The 13,948-nt window shown below is 46.9% G+C and overlaps 1 protein-coding gene across 1 annotated transcript in view; it reads right to left on the bottom strand.

Annotated features, from left to right (window-relative positions):
* Positions 1-13,006, bottom strand: part of LOC128698578 (plasma membrane calcium-transporting ATPase 4) — a 131,598-nt gene extending 118,592 nt beyond the window's left edge. The window contains exon 1 of the mRNA XM_070085026.1: positions 12,940-13,006. The gene's annotated coding sequence lies outside the window, so the exon portion shown is untranslated. The remainder of the gene's footprint in view (positions 1-12,939) is intronic.
* Positions 13,007-13,948: the final 942 nt, after the last annotated feature.

Here is a 13,948-nt window from a genome sequence, read left to right as displayed (position 1 = left end):
GTGTGCAGGAGGACACTCCCAGGTAGTGTAGTAACACGGTGTGCAGGAGGACGCTCCCAGGTAGTGTAGTAACACGGTGTGCAGGAGGACACTCCCAGGTAGTGTAGTAACACGGTGTGAAGGAGGACACTCCCAGGTAGTGTAATAACACGGTGTGCAGGAGGACACTCCCAGGTAGTGTAGTAACACGGTGTGCAGGAGGACACTCCCAGGAAGTGTAGTAACACGGTGTGCAGGAGGACACTCCCAGGTAGTGTAGTAACACGGTGTGCAGGAGGACGCTCCCAGGTAGTGTAGTAACACGGTGTGCAGGAGGACACTCCCAGGTAGTGTAGTAACACGGTGTGCAGGAGGACACTCCCAGGTAGTGTAGTAACACGGTGTGCAGGAGGACGCTCCCAGGTAGTGTAGTAACACGGTGTGCAGGAGGACACTCCCAGGTAGTGTAGTAACACGGTGTGCAGGAGGACGCTCCCAGGTAGTGTAATAACATGGTGTGCAGGAGGACACTCCCAGGTAGTGTAGTAACACGGTGTGCAGGAGGACACTCCCAGGAAGTGTAGTAACACGGTGTGCAGGAGGACACTCCCAGGTAGTGTAGTAACACGGTGTGCAGGAGGACGCTCCCAGGTAGTGTAGTAACACGGTGTGCAGGAGGACGCTCCCAGGTAGTGTAGTAACACGGTGTGCAGGAGGACGCTCCCAGGTAGTGTAGTAACACGGTGTGCAGGAGGACACTCCCAGGTAGTGTAGTAACACGGTGTGCAGGAGGACACTCCCAGGTAGTGTAGTAACACGGTGTGCAGGAGGACACTCCCAGGTAGTGTAGTAACACGGTGTGCAGGAGGACACTCCCAGGTAGTGTAGTAACACGGTGTGCAGGAGGACACTCCCAGGTAGTGTAGTAACACGGTGTGCAGGAGGACACTCCCAGGTAGTGTAGTAACACGGTGTGCAGGAGGACACTCCCAGGTAGTGTAGTAACACGGTGTGCAGGAGGACACTCCCAGGTAGTGTAGTAACACGGTGTGCAGGAGGACGCTCCCAGGTAGTGTAGTAACACGGTGTGCAGGAGGACGCTCCCAGGTAGTGTAGTAACACGGTGTGCAGGAGGACACTCCCAGGTAGTGTAGTAACACGGTGTGAAGGAGGACACTCCCAGGTAGTGTAGTAACACGGTGTGAAGGAGGACACTCCCAGGTAGTGTAGTAACACGGTGTGCAGGAGGACACTCCCAGGTAGTGTAGTAACACGGTGTGCAGGAGGACACTCCCAGGTAGTGTATTCTAGGTCATTACTGTGTGCTCATTATTTGCTTTATAAGTGGGGATGATAATGTAGTATTGACAGGTCAGGGTCGGCACTGAACGGGTCGTCACCTGACGAGACCCGGGACAGGAGGCGCTGTTTCCTGAAGAATAAAACATCACCACTAGTATACAAACAGCCCGCACGTGGGAGAATGAAACTTGCTACCACGTTTCGGTCCAGCTTGCACCATTGACTAGTTAATGGTCCTAGCCGAACCGAAACGTCGTCATAAGTTTCAATCTCCTACCTGCGGGTTATTTATGTATTGTTCCGGTCACGGTATTGTGCCTATTTATTCTTCGCCGCTACCAAGGAGTTGATGACCTTATATAGCGGGCCACTGCAACAGCGACCGCTGACTTAACCGCTGCTGGAATAAAAAAAAAGCACGAGCGGGCATGTACCCCGCCGAACAAGGGACGAGAACTACAGAGACACGCAGGTATATATTACAATAAGGGTCATATCACTAAAAGACCCAGTTCTCAAATGCGACTATTTACATATCCCTCCTCCCCCCAACACCTCAGAATACCTGAGGTATAATTTAGAAAACACATTTCTTTTGCTGTAATACAATTGATCTCTTAAATGGCTGCATATCCAGAAATCTCCTGGATTTATCTGGTTTCTAGACTAGGTTTTCTGCTCACTGTGCTGTAGCGTAGCGTGAGACAGTCAGGCAGGGTTTATGGGAGGGGGAAGGGGTAGGGGGTGTTCAGACGGTACATTGGTTCGGGGGCCCGGCTGTGAATCTCTGAAGGGGCCCCATAACCATAGACTTTTTTTTTTTTTTGCATTTGATATTTTTTTTTTTGGTAATTTCAACTATTTTTAGCTTATTTAGAAAAATAATTATGTAAAAGTCACTTAAACTGGGAATCCTCAGCATGCCCCCAGGGGCCCTCAGCCTGCCCCCCATGGGCCCTCAGCCGGCCCCCATGGGCCCTCAGCCTTCCCCCAGGGGCCCTCAGCCTGCCCCCAGGGGCCCTCAGCCTGCCCCCAGGGGCCCTCAGCCTGCCCTCAGGGACCCCAAAGCAGTCTTGTTCCGCCTTGTAAAATTTCTCTTGGAGGCCCTGGAGTTTGAGCCGCTGTGTCACACAACTAGTGTTCGTGTTGCTGGTTCTTGAAAGTATACCTACGTTCTCCACCCCCCCCACCCACCTCTCTCTCTCTCTCTCTTTGCTCTGCATCTCAGCAAGTCGCATTTCCTCTGAACTTAATCGAAATTGTCTGCGAAGTCACTGAATTCGCTGGCGAAATAGTTCTTCCAAAACACGAGAATTAATGAACAGAGGTACTGCACAACGAACCGTGATACAAGACGACGTTTCGCCCTAGAGCTTTATCAAGCTTACGGACTTGACTGAGCGAAACATCGTGTAATACAGCAAAGCAAATAAATCCAGCCATTCAGAGAACAATGTTATAAGAGAAAAACAAAAGGCTTTTCTAAAGTGCATCTCTTGACGTCACTTGTTCTCAGAAAGATTATATATATATATATATATATATATATATATATATATATATATATATATATATATATATATATATATATATATATATATATATATATATATATATATATATATATATATATATATATATGCAAAACAACCACTCTGAAAGAATAGAGAAATCCCAAGCGCTTTCGTGACTACTCACATTATCAAGGAACTATGAAAGTAAAGCATCCAAGGAAGCTATATAAGGGGTCTGGCCAGCACCTCACTATCAGATCCCACAACGGTTAAACACCTGACGCGCGCCGACCCAACTTGGATAGGTCCTTCGCACAACTCACCCACAAACTATTCTACCCAAGAAAATTTAAAAATTATTATTTGTCCAGTGTATTATTAAATTCTTCCCAAATTCTATTAATTATAAATGGATCTAATTTATATAAACCAAAGGAAATATTCATATTATTGTCAAAACTGCTTTTTATGAAACAAGATTCAATTATATTCCTGTCGACCATGGACTTGCTTGATACTACTTTCTCAACTTTTTGAAAATCAATTGGATGGTTAAAATCTCTTACATGAATAAATAGAGCAGTGGAATCTTGTCCAGTTCTAATGCTATATTTATGTTGTTTTAATCTTAGTTCGAGATTTTTACCAGTTTGACCGTAATAAACTTTATCGCAAATTTTACAAGGAATCTTATAGACACATCCATCAGCATTTTGGGGGGAATTCTTTATCAAAAGTTTTTTTTACTGTATCAAGATTTTTGAATACAACTTTAATATTAAAAGTCTTAAGAAGAGAAGGCATATCAACCAAGTTTTCATGGTAAGGGAGAACCAACATATTTTTAGTTGAATAAGGCTGGTTGTCCCTTTTTGGATTGTAAAAAGTATTTCTAGCAACTTTAAAAGATTTATCAATTACATTTCTTGGGTATTTTAAATCATTACCTATTTCATAAATTTTGGATATTTCCTCATCTATGAACTCAGGACTACAAATTCGTAAAGCTCTCAAAAACATTGATGAGTTCATAGATGAGACAGTCAGGCAGGGTTTATGGGAGGGGGAAGGGGAAGGGGGTGTTCAGACGGTACATTGGTTCGGGGGCCCGGCTGTGAATCTCTGAAGGGGCCCCATAACCATAGATTTTTTTTTTTTGCATTTGATATTTTTTTTTTGGTAATTTCAACTATTTTTAGCTTATTTAGAAAAATAATTAAGTAAAAGTCTGCCCCCATGGGCCCTCAGCCTGCCCCCAGGGGCCCTCAGCCTGCCCCCATGGGCCCTCAGCCTTCCCCCAGGGGCCCTCAGCCTGCCCCCAGGGGCCCTCAGCCTGCCCCCATGGGCCCTCAGCCTGCCCCCAGGGGCCCTCAGGGACACCAAAGCAGTCTTGTTCCGCCTTGTAAAATTTCTCTTGGAGGCCCTGGAGTTTGAGCCGCTGTGTCACACAACTACCGTTCGTGTTGCTGGTTCTTGAAAGTATACCTACGTTCTCCACCCCCCCCACCCCTCTCTCTCTCTCTCTCTCTCTCTCTCTCTCTCTCTGTGTTTTTTTTTTTTTTTTTTTTTTTTTTTTTTTTTTTTTTTTTTTTTTTTTTTTTTTTTTTTTTTTTTTTTTTTTTTTACACAGGGTTTGACAGGTTAAGGATCCCTAGCTTTATTGACAGCTATTTACAGGTTAAGGATTCCTAACTTTATTGGCAAGCTAAGAGCTGTTACCTACATCAGCTCATTTGAAAGCATTTTTATTGTTATGAGACATACAAGTAGGAAACAGGATGAAGTTGGAGCCATCTGTGGGCCAGCATTTTCATTTGATCAACTGACTTTATCTCGTTGACATCATTATGCTGTACGAATGTGTTCCATACTCTCTCTCTCTCTCTCTCTCTCTCTCTCTCTCTCTCTCTCTCTCTCTCTCTCTCTCTCTCTCTCTTTGCTCTGCATCTCAGCAAGTCGCATTTCCTCTGAACTTAATCGAAATTGTCTGCGAAGTCACTGAATTCGCTGGCGAAATAGTTCTTCCAAAACACGAGAATTAATGAACAGAGGTACTGCACAACGAACCGTGATACAAGACGACGTTTCGCCCTAGAGCTTTATCAAGCTTACGGACTTGACTGAGCGAAACATCGTGTAATACAGCAAAGCAAATAAATCCAGCCATTCAGAGAACAATGTTATAAGAGAAAAACAAAAGGCTTTTCTAAAGTGCATCTCTTGACGTCACTTGTTCTCAGAAAGATTATATATATATATATATATATATATATATATATATATATATATATATATATATATATATATATATATATAAGGAATTCGCAAGAGCAGGCGAAATATACACAAACACTGATCTCTGGCTGAAGGAGACTCGAACCTACGAACCTTGGAACAAGGTACGCAGTGCTTTACCAATCTACCCACACTGGACCAATACCTTGGAGTCCATGGAAATATAAACACATATGCAGTATAATGTGCTCCTTTACTGACAACGTTTCGCCCACACAGTGGGCTTTTTCAAGTCACAAACAAGGCTCGACCTTGGTCCAAGCTCTCCAATACAAGCTCAACCAGATCGAGCCTTCAATCCAGTTCACACTTGAAGAAGAAGTCGACAACACTCTTCCTTTCCTTGATGTTCTTCTCTGCAAAGCTGACCACGAACTTCGTTTTAAAGTCTATCGAAAACCCACCAACCAAAACGATCTTCTCCACTTCTACTCTCACCACGACACCAAAACTAAACGTGGTGTAATTATAGGCTTCTTCCTGCGTGCACTCAGAATCTGCAGCAATGAGTTTCTTGAGGAAGAATGCACTATAATTGAACAAGTATTTTCTAAACTCCACTATCCTCGTCACTTCATCAGAGACTGCAGACGACGGGCATTAAACATCTTCAACACACCCAGAGAAGACACTGCCGAGAAGAGATACATAGTCCTCCCCACCAGCTCCATTGCCAAACACGTTTCCAACATTTTTTTCCAATACCTCATTCCAAGTATCTACCTCCACAACCACGACCATCAAGGACATTACCAGTGATAGACAGGACAAGCTTCCACCCTCTGCAGGGGTATACATAATCCCTTGTAATGACTGCAACAAATTATACGTGGGCGAAACATCAAGGGACCTCCAAACACGTATTTTGGAACACCAATACGCAAGCAGGTCTGACGACACAAGGAATGCTTGTGTACAACACCGTAATTCACACAACCACTTGATAAACAACAGAAACTCAAGACTTATCGCCACAGAAGACAAGTTAAGTCGGTTCTCATCAGACACAAGTAATATATATATATATATATATATATATATATATATATATATATATATATATATATATATATATATATATATATATATATATATATATATATATATATATATATATATATATATATATATATATATATATATATATATATATATATATATATATATATATATATATATATATATATATTACTTGTGTCTGATGAGAACCGACTTAACTTGATATGACTTAGTATTGCAAGTCTTTTAATTTCTCCCTTGCCCATCCCTCCCAGCCGGTTAATGGTCGGTTTATTAGCCTGAAAGCCTATTGACTACACGAGGGTCATTAAGGGCTGCATGTCACCTGGGCACCACCAGTCAAGAATAGTTTAATCCTTAAATTGGGGATTAAACTATATTTTAAGCTTATGTACGCGCTAGGAGATACATCTCTATGTCATCTTGCGCATCTCTACTTGGTGGGCATATTTGTGTTCCTGCCATTTTTTCTGCAGATCTTCTAACATACCTACTGACGACTGCTTGACTACTTCTGTTGCTTTACGGACGACCGCATGACTGCATGTGCGACTTTACTGACGACCGTATGACTGCATCTGCGATTTTACTGACGACCGCATGACTGCATGTGCGACTTTACTGACGACCGCATGACTGCATCTGCGACTTTACTGACGACCGCATTACTGCATCTGCGAATTTACTGACGACCGCATGGCTGCATCTGCGACTTTACTGACGACCGCATGACTGCATCTGCGACATTACTGACGACCGCATGACTGCATCTATTTTACTGACGACTGCATGGCTGTATCTGCTACTTTACTGACCTGCGCATGACTGCATCTGCTATTGGCTGACGACTGCATAACTGCATCTGTTTCTTTACTGACGACCGCATGACTGAATCTATTTTATTGACGACTGCATGATTGAATCTATTTTACTAACGGACGCATAACTGAATCTATTTTACTAACGGACGCATGACTGAATCTATTTTACTGACGACCGCATGACTGAATTTATTTTATTGACGACCGCATGACTGAATCTATTTTATTGACGACCGCATGACTGAATCTATTTTATTGACGACCGCATGACTGAATCTATTTTATTGACGACCGCATGACTGAATCTATTTTATTGACGACCGCATGACTGAATCTATTTTACTTACGACCGCATGACTGAATTTATTTTATTGACGACCGCATGACTGAATTTATTTTATTGACGACCGCATGACTGAATCTATTTTATTGACGACCGCATGACTGAATCTATTTTATTGACGACCGCATGACTGAATCTATTTTACTGACGACCGCATGACTGAATCTATTTTACTGACGACCGCATGACTGAATTTATTTTATTGACGACCGCATGACTGAATCTATTTTATTGACGACCGCATGACTGAATCTATTTTATTGACGACCGCATGACTGAATCTATTTTATTGACGACCGCATGACTGAATCTATTTTATTGACGACCGCATGACTGAATCTATTTTATTGACGACCGCATGACTGAATCTATTTTACTGACGACCGCATGACTGAAGGTAGAGTGCGTCAGGTAGCGTGCGTCAGGTAGCGTGCGTCAGGTAGCGTGCTTCAGGTAGAGTGCGTTAGGTAGCGTGCGTCAGGTAGCGTGCGTCAGGTAGAGTGCGTCAGGTAGCGTGCGTCAGGTAGAGTGCGTCAGGTAGCGTGCGTCAGATAGAGTGCGTTAGGTAGCGTGCGTCAGGTAGCGTGCGTCAGGTAGCGTGCTTCAGGTAGAGTGCGTCAGGTAGCGTGCGTCAGGTAGCGTGCGTCAGGTAGAGTGCGTCAGGTAGAGTGCGTCAGGTAGCGTGCGTCAGGTAGAGTGCGTCAGGTAGCGTGCGTCAGGTAGAGTGCGTCAGGTAGAGTGCGTCAGGTAGAGTGAGTCAGGTAGAGTGCGTCAGGTAGCGTGCGTCAGGTAGCGTGCGTCAGGTAGCGTGCGTCAGGTAGCGTGCGTCAGGTAGAGTGCGTCAGGTAGCGTGCTTCAGATAGAGTGCGTCAGGTAGCGTGCGTCAGGTAGAGTGCGTCAGGTAGAGTGCGTCAGGTAGCGTGTTTCAGGTAGAGTGCGTCAGGTAGCGTGCGTCAGGTAGCGTGCGTCAGGTAGCGTGCGTCAGGTAGAGTGCGTCAGGTAGCGTGCGTCAGATAGAGTGCGTCAGGTAGCGTGTTTCAGGTAGAGTGCGTCAGGTAGGGTGCGTCAGGTAGCGTGCGTCAGGTAGCGTGCGTCAGGTAGCGTGCGTCAGGTAGAGTGCGTCAGGTAGCGTGCTTCAGATAGAATGCGTCAGGTAGCGTGCGTCAGGTAGAGTGCATCAGGTAGAGTGCGTCAGGTAGCGTGCGTCAGGTAGAGTGCGTCAGGTAGCGTGCGTCAGGTAGCGTGCGTCAGGAAGCGTGCGTCAGGTAGCGTGCGTCAGGTAGAGTGCGTCAGGTAGCGTGCGTCAGGTAGAGTGCGTCAGGTAGCGTGCGTCAGATAGAGTGCGTCAGGTAGCGTGCGTCAGGTAGCGTGCGTCAGGTAGAGTGCGTCAGGTAGCGTGCTTCAGATAGAATGCGTTAGGTAGCGTGCGTCAGGTAGAGTGCGTCAGGTAGAGTGCGTCAGGTAGCGTGCGTCAGGTAGAGTGCGTCAGGTAGCGTGCGTCAGGTAGCGTGCGTCAGGAAGCGTGCGTCAGATAGCGTGCGTCAGGTAGAGTGCGTCAGGTAGAGTGCGTCAGGTAGCGTGCGTCAGGTAGACTGCGTCAGGTAGCGTGCGTCAGGTAGAGTGCGTCAGGTAGCGTGCGTCAGATAGAGTGCGTCAGGTAGCGTGCGTCAGGTAGAGTGCGTCAGGTAGAGTGCGTCAGGTAGAGTGCGTCAGGTAGCGTGCGTCAGATAGAGTGCGTTAGGTAGCGTGCGTCAGGTAGCGTGCGTCAGGTAGCGTGCTTCAGGTAGAGTGCGTCAGGTAGCGTGCGTCAGGTAGCGTGCGTCAGGTAGAGTGCGTCAGGTAGAGTGCGTCAGGTAGCGTGCGTCAGGTAGAGTGCGTCAGGTAGCGTGCGTCAGATAGAGTGCGTCAGGTAGAGTGCGTCAGGTAGCGTGTTTCAGGTAGAGTGCGTCAGGTAGCGTGCGTCAGGTAGCGTGCGTCAGGTAGCGTGGGTCAAGTAGCGTGCGTCAGGTAGAGTGCGTCAGGTAGCGTGCTTCAGATAGAGTGCGTCAGGTAGCGTGCGTCAGATAGAGTGCGTCAGGTAGAGTGCGTCAGGTAGCGTGTTTCAGGTAGAGTGCGTCAGGTAGCGTGCGTCAGGTAGCGTGCGTCAGGTAGCGTGCGTCAGGTAGCGTGCGTCAGGTAGCGTGCGTCAGGTAGAGTGCGTCAGGTAGCGTGCTTCAGATAGAGTGCGTCAGGTAGCGTGCGTCAGGTAGCGTGCGTCAGGTAGCGTGCGTCAGGTAGCGTGCGTCAGGTAGAGTGCGTCAGGTAGCGTGCTTCAGATAGAATGCGTTAGGTAGCGTGCGTCAGGTAGAGTGCGTCAGGTAGAGTGCGTCAGGTAGCGTGCGTCAGGTAGAGTGCGTCAGGTAGCGTGCGTCAGGTAGCGTGCGTCAGGAAGCGTGCCTCAGGTAGCGTGCGTCAGGTAGAGTGCGTCAGGTAGCGTGCGTCAGGTAGAGTGAGTCAGGTAGCGTGCGTCAGATAGAGTGCGTCAGGTAGCGTGCGTCAGGTAGCGTGCGTCAGGTAGAGTGCGTCAGGTAGCGTGCTTCAGATAGAGTGCCTCAGGTAGCGTGCGTCAGGTAGAGTGCGTCAGGTAGAGTGCGTCAGGTAGCGTGCGTCAGGTAGCGTGCGTCAGGTAGCGTGCGTCAGGTAGCGTGCGTCAGGAAGCGTGCGTCAGATAGAGTGCGTCAGGTAGAGTGCGTCAGGTAGAGTGCTTCAGGTAGCGTGCGTCAGGTAGAGTGCGTCAGGTAGAGTGCGTCAGGTAGAGTGCGTCAGGTAGCGTGCGTCAGGTAGCGTGCGTCAGGTAGCGTGCTTCAGGTAGAGTGCGTCAGGTAGCGTGCGTCAGGTAGCGTGCTTCAGGTAGAGTGCGTCAGGTAGAGTGCGTCAGGAAGCGTGCATCAGGTAGAATGAGTCAGGTAGCGTGCGTCAGATAGAGTGCATCAGGTAGCGTGCGTCAGGTAGCGTGCGTCAGGTAGAGTGCGTCAGGTAGCGTGCTTCAGGTAGAGTGCGTCAGGTAGCGTGCGTCAGGTAGCGTGCGTCAGGTAGCGTGCGTCAGGTAGAGTGCGTCTGGTAGCGTGCTTCAGGTAGACTGCGTCAGGTAGCGTGCGTCAGGTAGCGTGCGTCAGGTAGAGTGCGTCAGGTAGCGTGCGTCAGGTAGCGTGCGTCAGGTAGCGTGCGTCAGGTAGCGTGTGTCAGGTAGCGTGCGTCAGGTAGCGTGGCTCAGGTAGAGTGCGTCAGGTAGCGTGCGTCAGGTAGCGTGCGTCAGGTAGAGTGCGTCAGGTAGCGTGCGTCAGGTAGCGTGCGTCAGGTAGCGTGCGTCAGATAGCGTGCGTCAGGGAGAGTGTGTCAGGTAGAGTGCGTCTGGTAGAGTGCGTCAGGTAGCGTGCGTCAGGTAGAGTGCGTCAGGTAGCGTGCGTCAGGGAGCGTGCGTCAGGTGGAGTGCCTCAGTAGCGTGCGTCAGGTAGAGTGCGTCAGGTAGCGTGCGTCAGGTAGAGTGCGTCAGGTAGGGTACGTCAGGTAGCGTGCGTCAGGTAGAGTGCGTCAGGTAGGGTGCGTCAGGTAGCGTGCGCCAGGTAGCGTGCGTCAGGTAGCGTGCGTCAGGTAGCGTGCGTCAGGTAGAGTGCGTCAGGTAGAGTGCGTCATTTAGCGTGCGTCATTTAGCGTGCGTTAGGTAGCGTGCGTCAGGTAGCGTGCGTCAGGTAGAGTGCGTCAGGTAGAGTGCGTCAGGTAGCGTGTGTCAGGTAGCGTGCGTCAGGATGCGTGCGTCATTTAGCGTGCGTCAGGTAGCGTGCGTCAGGTAGCGTGCGCCAGGTAGCGTGCGTCACGTAGCGTGCGTCAGGTAGCGTGCGTCAGGTAGCGTGCGTCAGGTAGCGTGCGTCAGGTAGCGTGCGTCAGGTAGCGTGCGTCACGTAGCGTGCGTCACGTAGCGTGCGTCAGGTAGCGTGCGTCACGTAGCGTGCGTCAGGTAGCGTGCGTCACGTAGCGTGCGTCAGGTAGCGTGCGTCAGGTAGCGTGCGTCAGGTAGCGTGCGTCATTTAGCGTGCGCCAGGTAGCGTGCGTCACGTAGCGTGTGTGTATCTTATTAAGTCTTCCTCTTTATGTTGTGTATAATATTTATATATATTCCTCAGTTATTAATCACTCACAACGAAAGCAAAAGACTCGGCAGATGATGCAACATCCCCCCCAATGAAAAGCAGGGGTGTCACTAGCACGTTAAGAGATAATACAATAAGTGTCAGGGGCTCGAGACTGTTCAACTGCCTCCCAGCATACAGAAGAGGGATTACCAATAGACCCCTGGCTGTCTTCAAGCAGGCACTGAACAAGCACCTAAAGTCTGTACCTGACCAGCCGGGCTGTGGCTCGTACATTGGATTGCATGCAGCCAGCAGTAACAGTCTGGTTGATCAGGCTCTGATCCACCTTGAGGCCTGGTCACAGACCGGGCCGCGGGGGCGTTGACCCCCGGAACTCTTTCCAGGTAAACTCCAGGTTCCAGGTAAATTACAACAACATTTGATAACAAGCATTTGCAAGACGTTTCGCTCAGTGGAGAGCTTTATCAAGTCACGACAATACAGGGGCGAAACGTCGTCCCAGCAGAAGTTTGTAACGTATGTTCTTCAAGAAACAATGCTAATTTATACACCCATAAATGACTAAGAATTACATACAACACATAAATAAAAATTATTTAAGGAACCTAAAAATATTATGAGTGAGTTATCAATGTTATTTATATGACTAAAATAAAACCTGGAAGTTATTAAGTGTTATTAATTACAGAAACAAACACTGAAAAACTGACTAATTAAGTCACGTATAAATATATGATGCGAGAATTATTATTATTGTTACTGTTTTGTTATTATTATTATTATTATTATTATTATTATTATTATTATTATTATTATTATTATTATTATTATTATTATTATTATTATTATTATTATTATTATTATTATGAAGAGAACCTAGGACAAGTCTCCTATCTACTCTTGCTAGCTAAAAGTACACAGATACCTAATGACCTCTTAGGAATCAGTGGCATGCTTTGGGTCGCTTCCTGGGGGAGGACCTAAGGATCCCTCCTATGGGTTATAAGTTCTCAGAATTAATTTTCTGTCTGTATTACACACACACACACACACACACACACACACACACACACACACACACACACACACACACACACACACACACACACACACACACATTTCAGATCTACTGTAATAATGTTTATAGATTAAAAACACGCTCAATGTGAATTAACTTTTTAAAACACGCTCGATACGTCACGCTTACTGATGCGTTTCTGACCTTAATTTAATAAGTAGGTCTTTCCTGGTCCCGCGAAGGTCTTGGTCATAAGGAGAACATACGAGTGAATGTACCGGCAAGCATACCAGTGAATATACCAGTGAATATTCCACCTAGAGATGATGAGATGCCACCCACAACAGTTTACTAACACCCAGGCACCTACTTACTACTCAGGTGAACAGGGGGCAAAACGTGCAGGCAAACAGGTCCAGCACTTTTCACTCCAATCGTGCCGGGATCGAATCCCAGATCTTTCAGTTGCGAGCGCTACCGGCTGAGCCATTCACGAGAAGCGAGGTTTGTAACTCACCGAAGGTAGGGAAAGAGTCCATGGTGCGAGCAGTGACGGCGAGCCCGACCTGAGTAGTGGCACTCACTGGCACTCTCTGGCACCCACCTCCCTGCCAGGCAAGTACTTGTTGCCACACCACACTCGCACTCTCGTACGGCATAATAATAATAATCTTTATTTCTACATGTACAAGGTATACAGGCCTAGCTGATATCAATGACATACTACTGTACAGAAAGCCCCTTGTTATGCAGAGCATTTCGGACGACCTACACCAGTCGACTAACACCCAGGCACCTATTTTACTGATAGGTGAATAGGGACGGCAGATGTCTTAAGGAATTTGTCCTAATGTTTCCACTCGTACCGGGGATCGAACCACGGACTTCATTGTGTGAGCTGTATGCCCTAGTAATCGAGCTATAGGATACCCTGTAGCATTATTATTATAATTATTATTATTATGATCATCATTGGCATTATTAATATTAGTAGTAGTAGTAATAGTATTATTATTATTATTAACACGCTGGCCGTCCCCCACCAAGGCAGGGTGACGCAATAAAAAAAAAATACTTTCACCATCATTCACACATAATCACTGTCTCTGCAGAAATGAGCAGATACGACAGTTCAGATGTCACTCCAAACAGCCAGTATCTCAAACACCTCCTTTAAAGTACAAGCATTGTACTTACCACCTCCAGGACTCAAGTCCGGCTAACCGGTTACCCTGCTCACACTCCAACACCACATCAAGTCCCAAAAACAATTCGTTTCCATTCACTCCTATCACGCTCACACCAGCCTGCTGAATGTCTAAGCCCCTTACAAGCAAAGCATCTTTTACCCCCTCCCTCTATCGTTTTATTATTATTTTTGTTTTATTATTACTATTATTATTATTTCTATTATTATTATTATTATTATTATTATTATTATTATTATTATTATTATTATTATTATTATTATTATTATTATTGATTCGCCGGTACTCCCCTGGCCCGGGGCTTTTCCAAGTGGTGGC

Source organism: Cherax quadricarinatus, chromosome 14 (assembly GCF_038502225.1).
Source record: "Cherax quadricarinatus isolate ZL_2023a chromosome 14, ASM3850222v1, whole genome shotgun sequence".
In the NCBI taxonomy this organism is placed as follows: Eukaryota; Metazoa; Arthropoda; class Malacostraca; order Decapoda; family Parastacidae; genus Cherax; species Cherax quadricarinatus.
This window is presented reverse-complemented; position numbering and strand designations above follow the sequence as displayed.